A 13,053-nucleotide genomic window follows, 5' to 3' on the forward strand; every position below is an offset into this window, starting at 1 on the left:
GATTCACCACTCTCTGACTGAAGAAATTCCTCCTGGTCTCAGTTCCAAAGGGGTGTCCATTCATTCTGAGACTGTGCCTTTGGGTCTGAGTCTCTCCTACTGATGGAAACACCTTGTCCAAGTGCATTCTCACCTAACTTCTCAGTATTCTGTAAGTTTCAATCCAAACCTTAACTCTCATCCTTCTAAACTCCATTGAGTTCAGAGCCAGAGTTCTCAACTGTTCCTCATATGACAAGTCCTTCATCACAGGATGATTCATGGATTATAGTGGTGGAGACTCATGGGCTGTAGTGCCTTCTACTGGGCAGAGTGCAGTACTGCGACCTGTTCACTTTTATTACCAAACTTCCTCTGGATTACCTCGAATGTCAATATATCCTTCCTCAGATACAGAGCCTAAAATGTCTCACAAAATTCCAAATGCGGTCTGAGCAGAGCTTTATGCAGCCTTAGCATTGCCTCTCTGCTCTTGTATTCTGGTCGTCTCGAAATGAATGCCAACATTTCATTTGCCTTCCGAGCTGCCAACTGAACTTTAAGAGAATTCAGAATTAGAACTTTCACAGCCAATTGAATTCCAAAATGTCTTACAGACAATTAAACCCCTTCGAGTAGGGTCACTGACGTAATGTAGCTGAACTTTTGGCACAGTAAACTCTCATAGGTAATTAAATGGTAATGACAAGGTAATGTATTTTAAGGCATTCATTGAAGGATTGGTATTATCTCGGACACTAGGGAGAAAAAAAACATCCTCAAGGAGGAGGATGGGGACTTTGAGTTTAATATTTCATACAGAAGTTGGTCCCTGTGACAGTGCAGCACTCCCTCGGTTTGAATCAGATGAAATTTTGTACTCATCTAAACAAAACAAAAATTTTGTACTCATCTAAACAAAACAAAAATCAAAGAACTGCAGATACTAGAAATCAAAAACAGAAACAGAAATTGCTGGAAAAAGCTCATCAGGTTTGGCAGAGAAATCGGAGTTAACGTAGAACATAGAACATTACAGCACAGTACAGGCCCTTCGGCCCTCGATGTTGCGCTGATCTGTGGAACCAGTCTGAAGCCTATCTCTCTTACATTATTCCATTCTCATCCATATGTTTATCCAATGACTATTTAAATGCCGTTAAAGTTCGCGAGTTGACTACTGTTGCAGGCAGTGTATTCCACAACCCTACTACTTTCTGAATAAAGAAACTACCTGTGACATCTATCACCCTTCAATTTAAAGCTGTGTCCCCTCGAGCTACCATCACCATCTGAGGAAAAATACTGTCACTCTCCGACCAGCTAACCCTCTGATTACCTTATATGTCTCAATTAAGTCACCTCTCAACCTTCTTCAGTCCAATGAAAACAGTCTCAAATCCCTCAGCCTTTCCTCAATAGACCTTCCCTCTGTACCAGGCAACATCCTAGTAAATCTCCTCTGAACCCTTTCCAAAGCTTCCACATCTGTCTTCTAATGCGGTGACCAGAACTGTATGCAATATGTTTTGGGTCCCGAGACACTTCCTCAGCACTCACCTCCATGGAGTGGGATCACTTCTGACTCAGGAGTGCAATCCATTGAGCCAGGTGTGATGATATTTGGATGCATAGAGTCAAAGAGATGTACAGCATGGAAAAACAGACCCTTTGGTCCAACCCGTCCTTGCTGACCAGATAACTTAACTGAATCTAGTTCCAAATGGCCCGTATCCTTCATCTACCTATCCAGATGTTTTAAGTTGACCTTTCAGTCCCTTGTAAATCTTTCCCCTCTCACCTTAAATATATGCCCTCTAGTTTTGGACTCCCCTACTCTGGGGCAAAGACCTTGACTATTCACTAAGCCATGTCCTTCATAATTTTATAAACTTCTGTAAAGTCACCCCTCAACCCGTGATGCTCCAAGGAAAATATTTACAAGAGAAAAATACAATACAAAGTCAGAAACAAAGTGGATATTCTAAAATGGTGCAGATTAGGAGTGTTAACAGTACCACTGAGCTTTCTAAGGCCGATGTGAAGCAATTCAATTGGAAAGGATTCACCCAAGGACTCGTACAGAATTGAAAAGCATGCTGGCAGAAACATCAGTCAGAATTCTTCTGATATTGTTAGAAAGGGAATAGCATAGGTAAGATGCTGGATGAAATCAAAAATACCACCTTTACTGGCAAAATCTGGACATCTAAAGGCAAATTTAGTTCATATCAATAGCAGGAAGATTAAAGAATGAATTATTATGTGAGAGAGACGGGGACCAGAGGACATAATCTCAGAGTAAGGGGCTGCCCAGTTAGGATAGAGATGAAGAGAAACTTCTCTCAAAGTAGTGACACTCTGGAATTCTTTACCACAGAGGTATGTTGAGCCTGGGTTGATAAGTATGTTCAAGGTTGACATAAATAGATTTTTAATGAACACCGCACAACTATCACCAGACAGGAGTGTTCCCTCCCAGTCAATGGTCAAGGACATTCAGGCTCTGATCTTCAATTAAGTGTCCTCCAAGGCAGCCTTCGAGATACACAACACAGAATCACGGAGCAGAACCAATAGCCAAGTTCTGTACCCATGAAGACAGCCCCGACCCTGATCTTGGGTTCATGTATCGATACATGTAACCCCACCACACTGACCGGTGCAAAATATTCCTTACTGTTCTGTTTTGACAACCATCACCTTGATAACTTGCTATCTACCTTAATTAGTTTTGGATTACTTGCTACTTTGGTTAGACCCTTGGCATGCAATTCTTTTACCTTTCATGTTATTCCAGCCATTTGATTTGCCCCTAACACAACCTTATTTTTGATTTTTTTGTGATTATTAATCGGATCATAAGTCATCCCCTTCACTTACTATTCAGCTGTTGACACTTTAGGCACACCATCTTACACTTTTGACCATCTGCAGAGAGTTATTATCTCGCCTGTTGATGCTCTACTTACTATTTGTATTTATCTTTTGACACTCTTAATTACCTGGGATTATCTTACCATTATCTCTCTTTGTATAAATCCTGTGCCTGGCTACTTCCCTGCGCTTCACCTGATGAAGGAGCAGCGCTCCAAAAGCTGCTGGTTTCAAACAAACCTGTTGGATTATAACCTGGTGTTGTGTCACTTCTGACTTTGTCCACCCCAGTCCAACACCAGCATCTGCACATCAGATTTTTAGCCAGTAAGGGAATCTAGGGTTAAGGGAAACGGCAGAGAAGTGGAGTTTAGCGTTATCAGATCAACCATAATCTCATTGAATGATGGAACAGACTCGATGGGCTGAATGGTCTATTTCAACTGCTAAGCTTTCTGGTCTTATTATCATGTACAAAGTTGTGGAGCATTTGCAGAGACATGGAATAATTGGTGGAATGTTCCTGGCTGTTTCATTCATGTCAGAGCAATTGGAGTGGACTGAATAATAGCTGGATAATAGGATTCAGCAAGTCGATTTGAATGAGTCAATATTCTGGATGGAGACAATCAGCGAGGAGGGTCCTACTTATTTAATCATTTTCAAAACTGATTTGAAAGTGCAAGCTGGCAGCTTCATTTGAAACAGGAGGAAGATGGAACCAAATTACAAGGAATAATTAGATTGTTTTGGGCGATGGGCCCGCAATTGACAGATACAGTTTAGTGTCAGACATAACTTAAGGACATAGGATATGTCAGGACCTACAGCACTAATGGCAAATAACTGATCAGATTTGTACAAATTGTTGGGATTGTCTGTTTGAAGTTTGGCATTCTTGTGTTTCTCCTGATGACTTCAAGAAAAAAGCTCCATCAACGTGTCTCACTTTTGAAGAATATTCGAAACAGGGAAACGTTATGAACATAAAAGATTATGAGGTTGGTGAACCAGAGTTTGTCATTGAGGCAGAGCTCATGTTAACATTTAAGAACGAATTAGAAAGCTATTTGAGAGAAAGCAACTTGAGAGGCTATGGAAACAAGGCTGGCAGACTAATTGGTCAACCTATCTTTTCCCTTTTGCTCTTCCTATGTAAATCTATTACATAAATCTTTTTATTATACTTTATTTGAGATTGTGGACTGAAATAGAAAAAGAACTGTTTTATGACAAAGGGTTAAGGAAAGAATTGAAGGCAAGTTAGTGAGACTCATTGTAAATAATGTTTACACTGCTACTTTTTAAAAGCAGTGAAGCTGGTTGAAGATGGATTGACAAATGGGTGTCTGGAAAGTGTTATTCAGTTGGAAACCAGTTGTTGATGGGGTTGTGGAGATGTGACCAGTCGTCAATGCCAAAGGATATTAGCTTGACCACAACAATTTGATTGGCTGCTGGCTGGCTGAAAGCTTATGGATGTGAATGTTTGTGGCAGAATCATTCAGACTGTTGAAAAAGTAGATGAGTGTCTCTCTTCTCATACATACCAAAAGCCTGGAGCTAGCTAGTTTATTTTGTGCAGGTTGCTGTAAGTTGCTGGTTTTAACCAATAAGGTAGAGACTGTACAATTTGTGTTCCAGTCACTCTGTGCCTTCTGTGAAGAAGTGCCCCCCTCCCCCACCACCTCTTCAAAACCTGCGGGAAACAAGCAATGAACTAAAGAACTTGGGAAACACTCCACTGAGTCCTGAGGACTCCTTTTAAACTGCTTCCTAGTTTCTTTCATAAGACCAATTTTTATTTGTTTATCTTTGTTTATCTGCATATTTTTCTTGGGATTTTCAGAAGTGTGTTAGAGTTTAACTAGCAGAGTTATATATCAACAGTTTATAGTTGTTGACCTGTGGTGAAAATCTTTTTATTTGTAACAAGTAGTCATTAATGTTAAATTTTGTGTCCTGTCTATTCATCAAATTAATATGCGATTTTGCATATTTCGATAAAGTCATTAATTTTTGCCACAACTCCTTAGATATTGGGCTTGATTTCCAATGTGCTGCCTCAGTGAGGCTTGACCATACAAAAATCAATAGATGATACATGAATTGGCAGGAGCTAGCAGAATAACGAATATAGGTACAAGCAGAGTTAGATCTGGAAAGCAAAATGTAATTGGTTATTTTTTGGAATAGATTACCTCGGGGGTACCACAGGGGCAAGTAGGTGAAAATTGTTGGGGTTATGCAGGAATGTAGATTGAGGTTAAAATCCGATCAGCCATGATCTTATTGAATGGTGGAGCAGATTCAAAGGGCTTAGTTTTTAACTTATTCGTTCGTGGAACAAGTGTGTTGCTGGCTGTAAGGTATAGAGTTAACATTGTGCAGAATAAGGGAACAGGTGTTGCTTCTGCAAAAGCTTGCATGATAAAATTGGGCTGCGCATGCAAATACTAAACAGTGATTTGCGAAAATAGGTCGAATTATCTATGAGTAATAGGGCAGAGAAACTGTGGATCAGAGTGTACTAGTCACAGGAGAATAGTGTATCAGTCGCAGGAGGGATGTGGCCAACGGAAAGAATTTAGTTTGGCAGGATGATCGCACGAAGACAGCAAACTATGCCAGGATAGTCACATATAAGGAATAAGATAAATAAGAGTAAGGGGCGACAGGCTTAGAGTAGTGGGAGAAGTAAACAGAGGTGGAGTGAAGCTAGAGCTTGTGATAGGCTACGCGCTACAGCAAAAGTAACCAGTGGGGTAAAAGGGGAGGACCGCGAGACACAGTTGAACTGCATAAATCAGAATGCAACCCTCAGATTGGGGTGCCTACTTGTTAGACAGCCGTCTTGCAGAATGTTTCAATAAAATTTGTTGCCTCAGAATTTGACTCGGACTGAAATTTATTGAGACATAAGCTTTGTTTTTCACAATTGGGGGCTCGTCCAGGATCCTGTCATCACTGGTGGAGTAGGCACCATCGACGGTTAGAAAGGCGCATCCTATTCCCTTTTAGAATGGTCCCGTGTTTCTCGGTGGTGGGTGCCCCTCCTGGTTGACTGACCAGAATCCTAAGAAAGTCATTCTGAACCAGTAAAGAGGTTCGTGGGGTTTGAGTCCCCATCGTTTATGTTAGGCACAGCTGCAGTCAGGCAACTCCATGCACGGACCAAGGAAAGAAAAGAGATTTTTTTTTAAGTACTGCTTTGGTGGCTGGGATTGAGTTCTAGTAGTTAATAAGTGTCTAACGAAGGAATTCAATGTGGGCTGTGCTGAGGGTAAAGAAAAAGCCTGTGGGAAATAAAATGGAAATGGAGGCGGGGTCCCTGACAACATACCTCCAGAAGACCCGTTGGGCAGGATGATGTGGAATTGGAAAAATAATACTTGTACAAGGGAAAAAGACAGGAAAAAGATGATTAAATATTGTTGCTTTGTATGGACTAAGGAATCCATTCTTTGTCCCACTGTCTTCTGGCCAAAGTACGGGTGGGACGAAGACTGTGTTTTAAATATTTGAATTTATATGTCAACGGAAAACAGCCTTTCAGTCAGGAGGGATCAGATTATGATTCGTGTCGGAAGGGCTAGTAGCTGAAGAGCTACTGAGGGTACACTTCGTAACTAAATCATGGCCAGACATCCAGAAAAAGATTCAAAAGATAGAAGGGTAGAGCGAGAAGTCTCTAGAGGAATTGTTGTGGGAAGCTCAGAAAGTGTCTTGTGAGATATGGTATGTGTGTGTGTGTGTGTGAGAGAGAGAGAGAGAGAGAGCGAGAGAGAGAAAGAGCTGTACAGCTAATAGAAAGTTTAACCCTTTGTGATTCGGTTTGAATGCACATTTGTTTTTTGTGCTTTGTTCCCAGGAGCTTGAGATCCAGGACTGTTTTGAGTCTGATTTCTATTATGAAAGTTTAACATGATTTCTTTATCGGTTCAGGATTTTACAGTGATTATGAAATAAAATGTTAATTCTTGTTCTTTTTACAGGTCATGACTGCCTTACTATCAGTGTCTAACTAATCTCTTTTATCCTTACATAAAAGTGATTTCAAATTAGCTTAATACGGAGGAAAACAACATTATAACTTATTTTTTGTGTTTCAGACACATTTGTTTTCACTTAATTTTAAGACTGATGTGTTTCATTGGTGATTATGATGTGCCAGCTGTAGCTTGATTCAGCATGTCCCCACCCTCAACGACAGTTGAAGTTTCATTAGATTGTAATAAATGATTTTTAAAAATCCTATGGTTAATATCGGTGACCTTGGATTGGCCATTATTCATGCATTAATAGTTTTTTTTAACTTGAATAGACATACCTTTTAAGGCAGCTCCAATTATTTCACAACCTATAGCATTGTAATTGAGCAATGACTGGTCAGGACTACTTAAGAAAACTAATTTTGGATTTAAGTTAAGGGACTAAAGCCAGGTAATTATCGTGAATTTCAAAGTTGGGAACTGTATGCTTTTACATTTTAAATATTTAGTACTGAATAAATGAATTTATAATATATAAATATATACTTACAAGTAAGATTCCAAAATGTATAGTTGGGAACAGGCTTTAAAGTTAGACAAGCATAAATTGATAAATTGGTATTTGAGGTTACAGGGAGCAAGAAGCTTCTGGTATTTGAAGTTATAGGGAGCAAGAAATATTGCAATATTTCTGAAAAAAAATCAAGGTCAAAACAAAACATTGGGTGATGAAGAACGGCCATTAGGTGGCCCTAAAGCTGTTCAATTGGTTAAATCGGCTCAGCAATTGATCTGGCAACGTAACATGGGAGCAGGAACGAGAGAGTTAATTGGACCATGGTGACAGTTTTGTGATGAGAGGCACGAAGAATCAGCTTTGCGCTCATGGCAAGATACTGCCACCAAATTGGGGATTAAATTAACTGCAAATGGTGCTATGAAATCTGTCGCGGTTCTTAAAAATGAATGTGCTCGAGCAAAACAATTACAGAAACAGAATGAGAAGTCACAAGTGACTGGTAAACAAACAGAACTGCGCAATTACAGTTTTTAAAATGTTTTAGTCACTTGTTACGTTTCCACCCAGAATTACAGATAATAATTAATATTTATAATAAATCAATCAACATTAATTGGCAGGATTCCTTCACACATTCTCAGTGACCTGTCATATTGATTCGTGGTTAATTTGAAACATGATTGCATTAATTCATTGTTAATTAAAGAATGGAAAGCTACATTACTGATCAGAGTGTGTACAGACAGTGGCAGCAACAGGCTAATTGGTAGAGGAGAGTTGGAAACTTACTTTTGGGGGAGCCTTAATAGTTAGCACCCCACACCAGGTACAGACCATATTAAACCACAAAGCAGGATGATGGCTCACAGACTCTGGGATCTTGAAATATGAGACAATCTTAATAGAGCAGAATGACCTTGTGTTAGTCACAGACAGTTGTTTAAATTCAGCTGCATTTCTGTGGTGGGGGAGAGGGGAAGGCCTCTGGTAATCCAGAACACGACTGCCTTGATATTATTGAATATCAAACTAAAGTGGGGATGGACTTAAGAGACGTCCCATTGCTTGTGGGAGCTCGGTTGTTTGTCGGCGGGTCCTCACGGGTGATTGAGGATAAAAGGCACAATGGATATGCTGTAGTAGACGGGATAGAGGGAAGTGTTATTGAGACTGAAAGACTGCCTAATAGCTGATCAGCCCAAACTTGTGAACTCTATGCCCTAGAAAGAGCCCTCAGAACATTAGAAGACAAGGAAGGAATGGTGTACACAGACGCCAAATATGCGGTTGGAGTGGTACACACCTTCGGAAAAATTTGGCAAGAAAGAGGACTGATAAATAGCAGAGGAAAAGAACTAGCACATGAGGAATTGATAAAACAAGTGCTGGAATCCCTGTTACTCCCGAGAGAAATAGCGGTAGTTCATATAAACGGACATCAGAAGGGGAATGGACTGGAAGTAAGAGGAAATAAACTGGCCGATGAGGTAGCTAAAGAAGCGACCCTGAATCCACAGGAGCAGTGATATACTCCCTAATACCTACAGTTCTGGATCTTCAGGGTGCCCCATTGTTTACTGCAAAGGAGGAAAAGGAACTAAAAGATTTAGGGGTTGCAAGGACAGCGTATGGCACTGGAGGTAACCCGATGGGAGGGAAATGTTGAATAAAATGATGTTGCGAGAAATTATGGCTGTCTTACATCAGGGGAGTTACTGGGGAGTGCAAGCAATGTGTGATTTAGTTTTAAGGAAATATGGATGCAATACGATAGCCAAACAGATATGTGAGTGATGTATAACATGTATAAAAAGTAAACAAGAAGGTGTTAAGGAAACAAGTCCCAGGAGGGAGAGAACCTGGGCTCCGACCATTTCAGAGCACTCAGGTAGATTATACCGAATTACCCCGAGTGGGAAGACTGAGGTGTATGCTGGTAATGGTTGATCACCGATCTGGATGGGTGGAGACGTACCCTTTAGCCACTGCCACTGCAAGTGGGGTGTCCAAGATAATACTTGAACACATAATTCCCAGATACGGGATAGTGGAATGCATAGATTCAGATTAGGGAACTCATTTCACTTCCCGGGTACTCCAGGGAGTAATGAAGGGGTTAGGAGTCTCCTGGGAGTTCCACACCCCTTGGCACCCACCTTCATCAGGAAAGGTTGAGAGAATGAACCAGACACTCAAGACGCAGTTATCGAAATTATTAGTGGAAACCAGACACCTTTGGACTAAGTGTTTACCCATAGCCCTTTTGCGAGTGCGAACAGCCCCAAGGAAAGATATGGGGCTGTGCCCTTATGAGATATTGTTTGGCCCGCCCTATCTGGGAACGAAAGGGGAACTGCCAACACTGGAGACTAAAGATCTGTTCCTAAAGAAGTATATACTGGGCTTTTCCTTCTCTTTGTCTTTCCTCAGGAAACAGAGTTTGTTGGCACAGACTCCACCCCTTGAATTCACCGTCCATCTGATTCAACCGGGAGATTGGGTCCTAGTCAAATCATGAACTGAGACCAAATTGCAACCAGACTGGGAGGGACCATACCAAGCACTCTTAACGACTGAAACAGCGATAAGAACGCAGAGAAAGGCTGGACTCACTACACACGGATTAAGGGGCCAGTGGAATCTCCAGTTGAGAGAGAAGTCTGGACAACCGAATTGACAAAAGAACCACTTTAACTTAAGCTAAAAAGACTTTAAACAACTGATTATACAGTATTGATGCGAGCGCAGAATAGTTTCTGTAGTATTGTATGCTAAGTCTCTCGTTGCTTCACTACCACTGTAGAATGGGAAGAATGTTTAGGTACACTATATTAGCTTTTCTAGTCTTAGGATTCTGTCAGGCCATGGTGTGGTCATCTTACTTAGTGATAATGGTTCCAAAAAGTACAGATCCACAAGTCATAGAAACAGATGTCTGCAGGCTAGTGGATTGTGGAGATGTAAGAAATCAAAGGCAACACATTAACTCAGAGATACATCTTAGGTTCTATGACAAAGGTCCCAAAAGGGGGGCATGAGGTAGGACTAACGGGAGGAAAGTGTCCCGGAGAGAGAAGTGTAAGGAACATCTTTGGGATAAAAAAATGTAAAGAATGGTGGAGGCAGGAAGACGTCAAAGGTGATCTCTTGATCAATCCACTTGTTACAGTACACCGAGACCCCTTCTGGCCAGCTCTTGACTGGTCCGATAAAGAGTGTAATCCAAAATATTTAACAATAAAGGAAACCTCATGGTATGAAGCAGTTTTAGGGGGAGAAACCTATCAGGTCCAGTTAAACCAAACATTCAGAATAGAGATAAAAACAGATGGGAAGGATTTCCTGGGATGTTGTTTTGGGGTGCAAGACAGAACCCGAGTAGGGCAAAGGAATAGTAGAGTCCCTTACTCTGACCCTAAGGTGATAAAAATTGTAGAGCTAAAAGACTTAAAGCAGACCATTGAAGTAGAGACTGGATATGGGGATACAAATGCCTGGGCTGAATGGATAAAGAACACTGTGAAAAATCTGAATAAAAACAATTGTTATGCATGTGCCTCTGGGAGACCAATGGCCCAAGTAGTCCCCTTTCCACTCGGGTGGAAGCAAGACAGGAGCAGCATGACATACATGATAGCCCTGGAACAGGATGAGACTGCATGGAGTAATAAAGATTGTATGCCCCTTCTATTAATGTTCCCTCCTTTAAAGAAGGAAGGTTTAAAGAAGCCCCCCCACGTTTCTGCCGTGGTTGGAAATCACACATCATGTGTAAACAGGCGAAGAACAAATCAGTCCAGATATTTAGGGCAGCTGAAAGCATGTACCGAGATTGAGTACGTGATGGAAAAGGGAGGGAACTACTCAGCATTAAGGATTCCCCGAGCGGATTTGTGGTGGTACTGCGGAGGGAAAATATTGAGACCCACCTTACCTCCAGACTGTAGGGGCATGTGTGCGATTGTACAATTGCCAGTTCCGTTCACCCTGGCATTTGAAAAGAAAGAGCTAGTAAAGAAAGGGGGATAAAGTAAGAGATCACTGCTGGGTACTTTGTTTGATGATCAGGTATATCTAGACTCTGTAGGAGTTCCTAGAAGCGTACCAGATGAGTACAAGACTTGTAACCAGATTGCAGCAGGCTTTGAATCGGCTCTATTCTGGTGGGTAATGGTCAACAAGAATGTGAACTGGATAAACTATATTTTCTATAATCAGCAAAGATTCATCAATTACACTGGGGATGCAGTCAAAAGCATAGCAGAACAGCTTAATGCAACCGGTAGAAAGGACTGGGAAAACAGAATGGCCTTAGATATGATCTTAGCTGAAAAAGGAGGTGTTTGTGTGATGTTAGGAGGGACCTGTTGTACTTTTATTCCAAATAATACAGCACCTGACGGGTCAATCACTCGTGCCTTGCGAGGATTGACCAACTTGGCGGAAGAACTGGCTGAGAATGCAGGAGTGGACACATCACTCACGGGATGGCTGGAATCATGGTTTGGGAAGTGGAAAGGCGTGGTAGTCTCCATCCTCACCTCCCTGATAGTGGTAGCAGGGGTACTGACAGCAATTGGCTGTTGTATCGTACCTTGTGTACGGGGGTTAACCCAGCGGCTAATTGAGACGGCCTTGGCAAAGCAAATGCCTCTAAAAGGTAATCAGGCAGAGGAACTCAACCTCTTGAACAATGAGGGGATGGGTGACCTTAAGGAATTATCCAAGATAAATGAAGTCTCAGGGATGATGCTAGCGAACTGGAAGGCAACACATGAGGGAAATGCAGAAGACAACAATTATTAGCCAAAGACTTGTGGTGAATGTCTGCAGTGCATCTTGTAGATAATACACACTTCTACTACTAGGGAGTGGAAACTTTTGGATGTGGTGCCAATCAAGCAGGCTGCTTTGTCCTGGATGGTGTCAAGCTTGTTGAGTGTTGTTGGAGCTGCCCCCATTCAGGGAATTGGCCTTCTCTCGTTCCTTGTTCATATGCTTGTCCAAGTAACCTTTGCCTTCAAATGAAAACGATCAATCAAGTATTTTATTGTGGTTGGATAGAGGCGACAGAACTGTACCAAAAGTGAGATGAAATACTGACTATTAAAAATGTGTGGGCTGTATTCCACAAAACACTGTTAGGATTTTGTCCATGAGTCCCATTTAGCAATGATGCTGCTAGAACATGCAACGGCAGAGGTAGAGCTTCCTATAAATAGGAAATTGAATAAGTTAAAAACTAAGCTCTTTGAATCTGCTTCAACATTCAGTAAGATCGTGGCTGATCAGATTTTAACCTCAATCTACATTCCTGCATATCCCCAACAATTTTCACCTACTTGCCCCTGTGGTTCCCCTGAGGTAGTCTATTCCAGTTTGCTGGGGTAGATTTCGTTCCTAATCTTTGTGTTAACCAATAGAGGACATCCCCATCCCACCACCCAAATCAACCCAATCGTCCCCTTTGAAGCTAATGATCAGGGAGACAGGCCCTATCCTTAGACTGGTGCCCCCTGGTGGATGTAAGCAAGCTCATCTTTAACTCAGTACAGCTTATCTCATTGTTTCGAATGGCCTCCATTGGGCTCCACTGCATCAGAGGATATGGCAACTTCCAGTATTGGGAGTCCTTGTCCAACCACTTTGGACACTTGGATGGTGCGATGATAGGTGGAAGGAGGA

At 41.6% G+C, this 13,053-nt stretch overlaps 1 pseudogene; it reads left to right on the plus strand.

Moving 5' to 3' along the window:
• Positions 1-10,377: 10,377 nt before the first annotated feature.
• Positions 10,378-12,174, plus strand: LOC140485875 (uncharacterized; annotated as a pseudogene).
• Positions 12,175-13,053: the final 879 nt, after the last annotated feature.

This window comes from Chiloscyllium punctatum, chromosome 15, assembly GCF_047496795.1.
Source record: "Chiloscyllium punctatum isolate Juve2018m chromosome 15, sChiPun1.3, whole genome shotgun sequence".
NCBI lineage: Eukaryota > Metazoa > Chordata > Chondrichthyes > Orectolobiformes > Hemiscylliidae > Chiloscyllium > Chiloscyllium punctatum.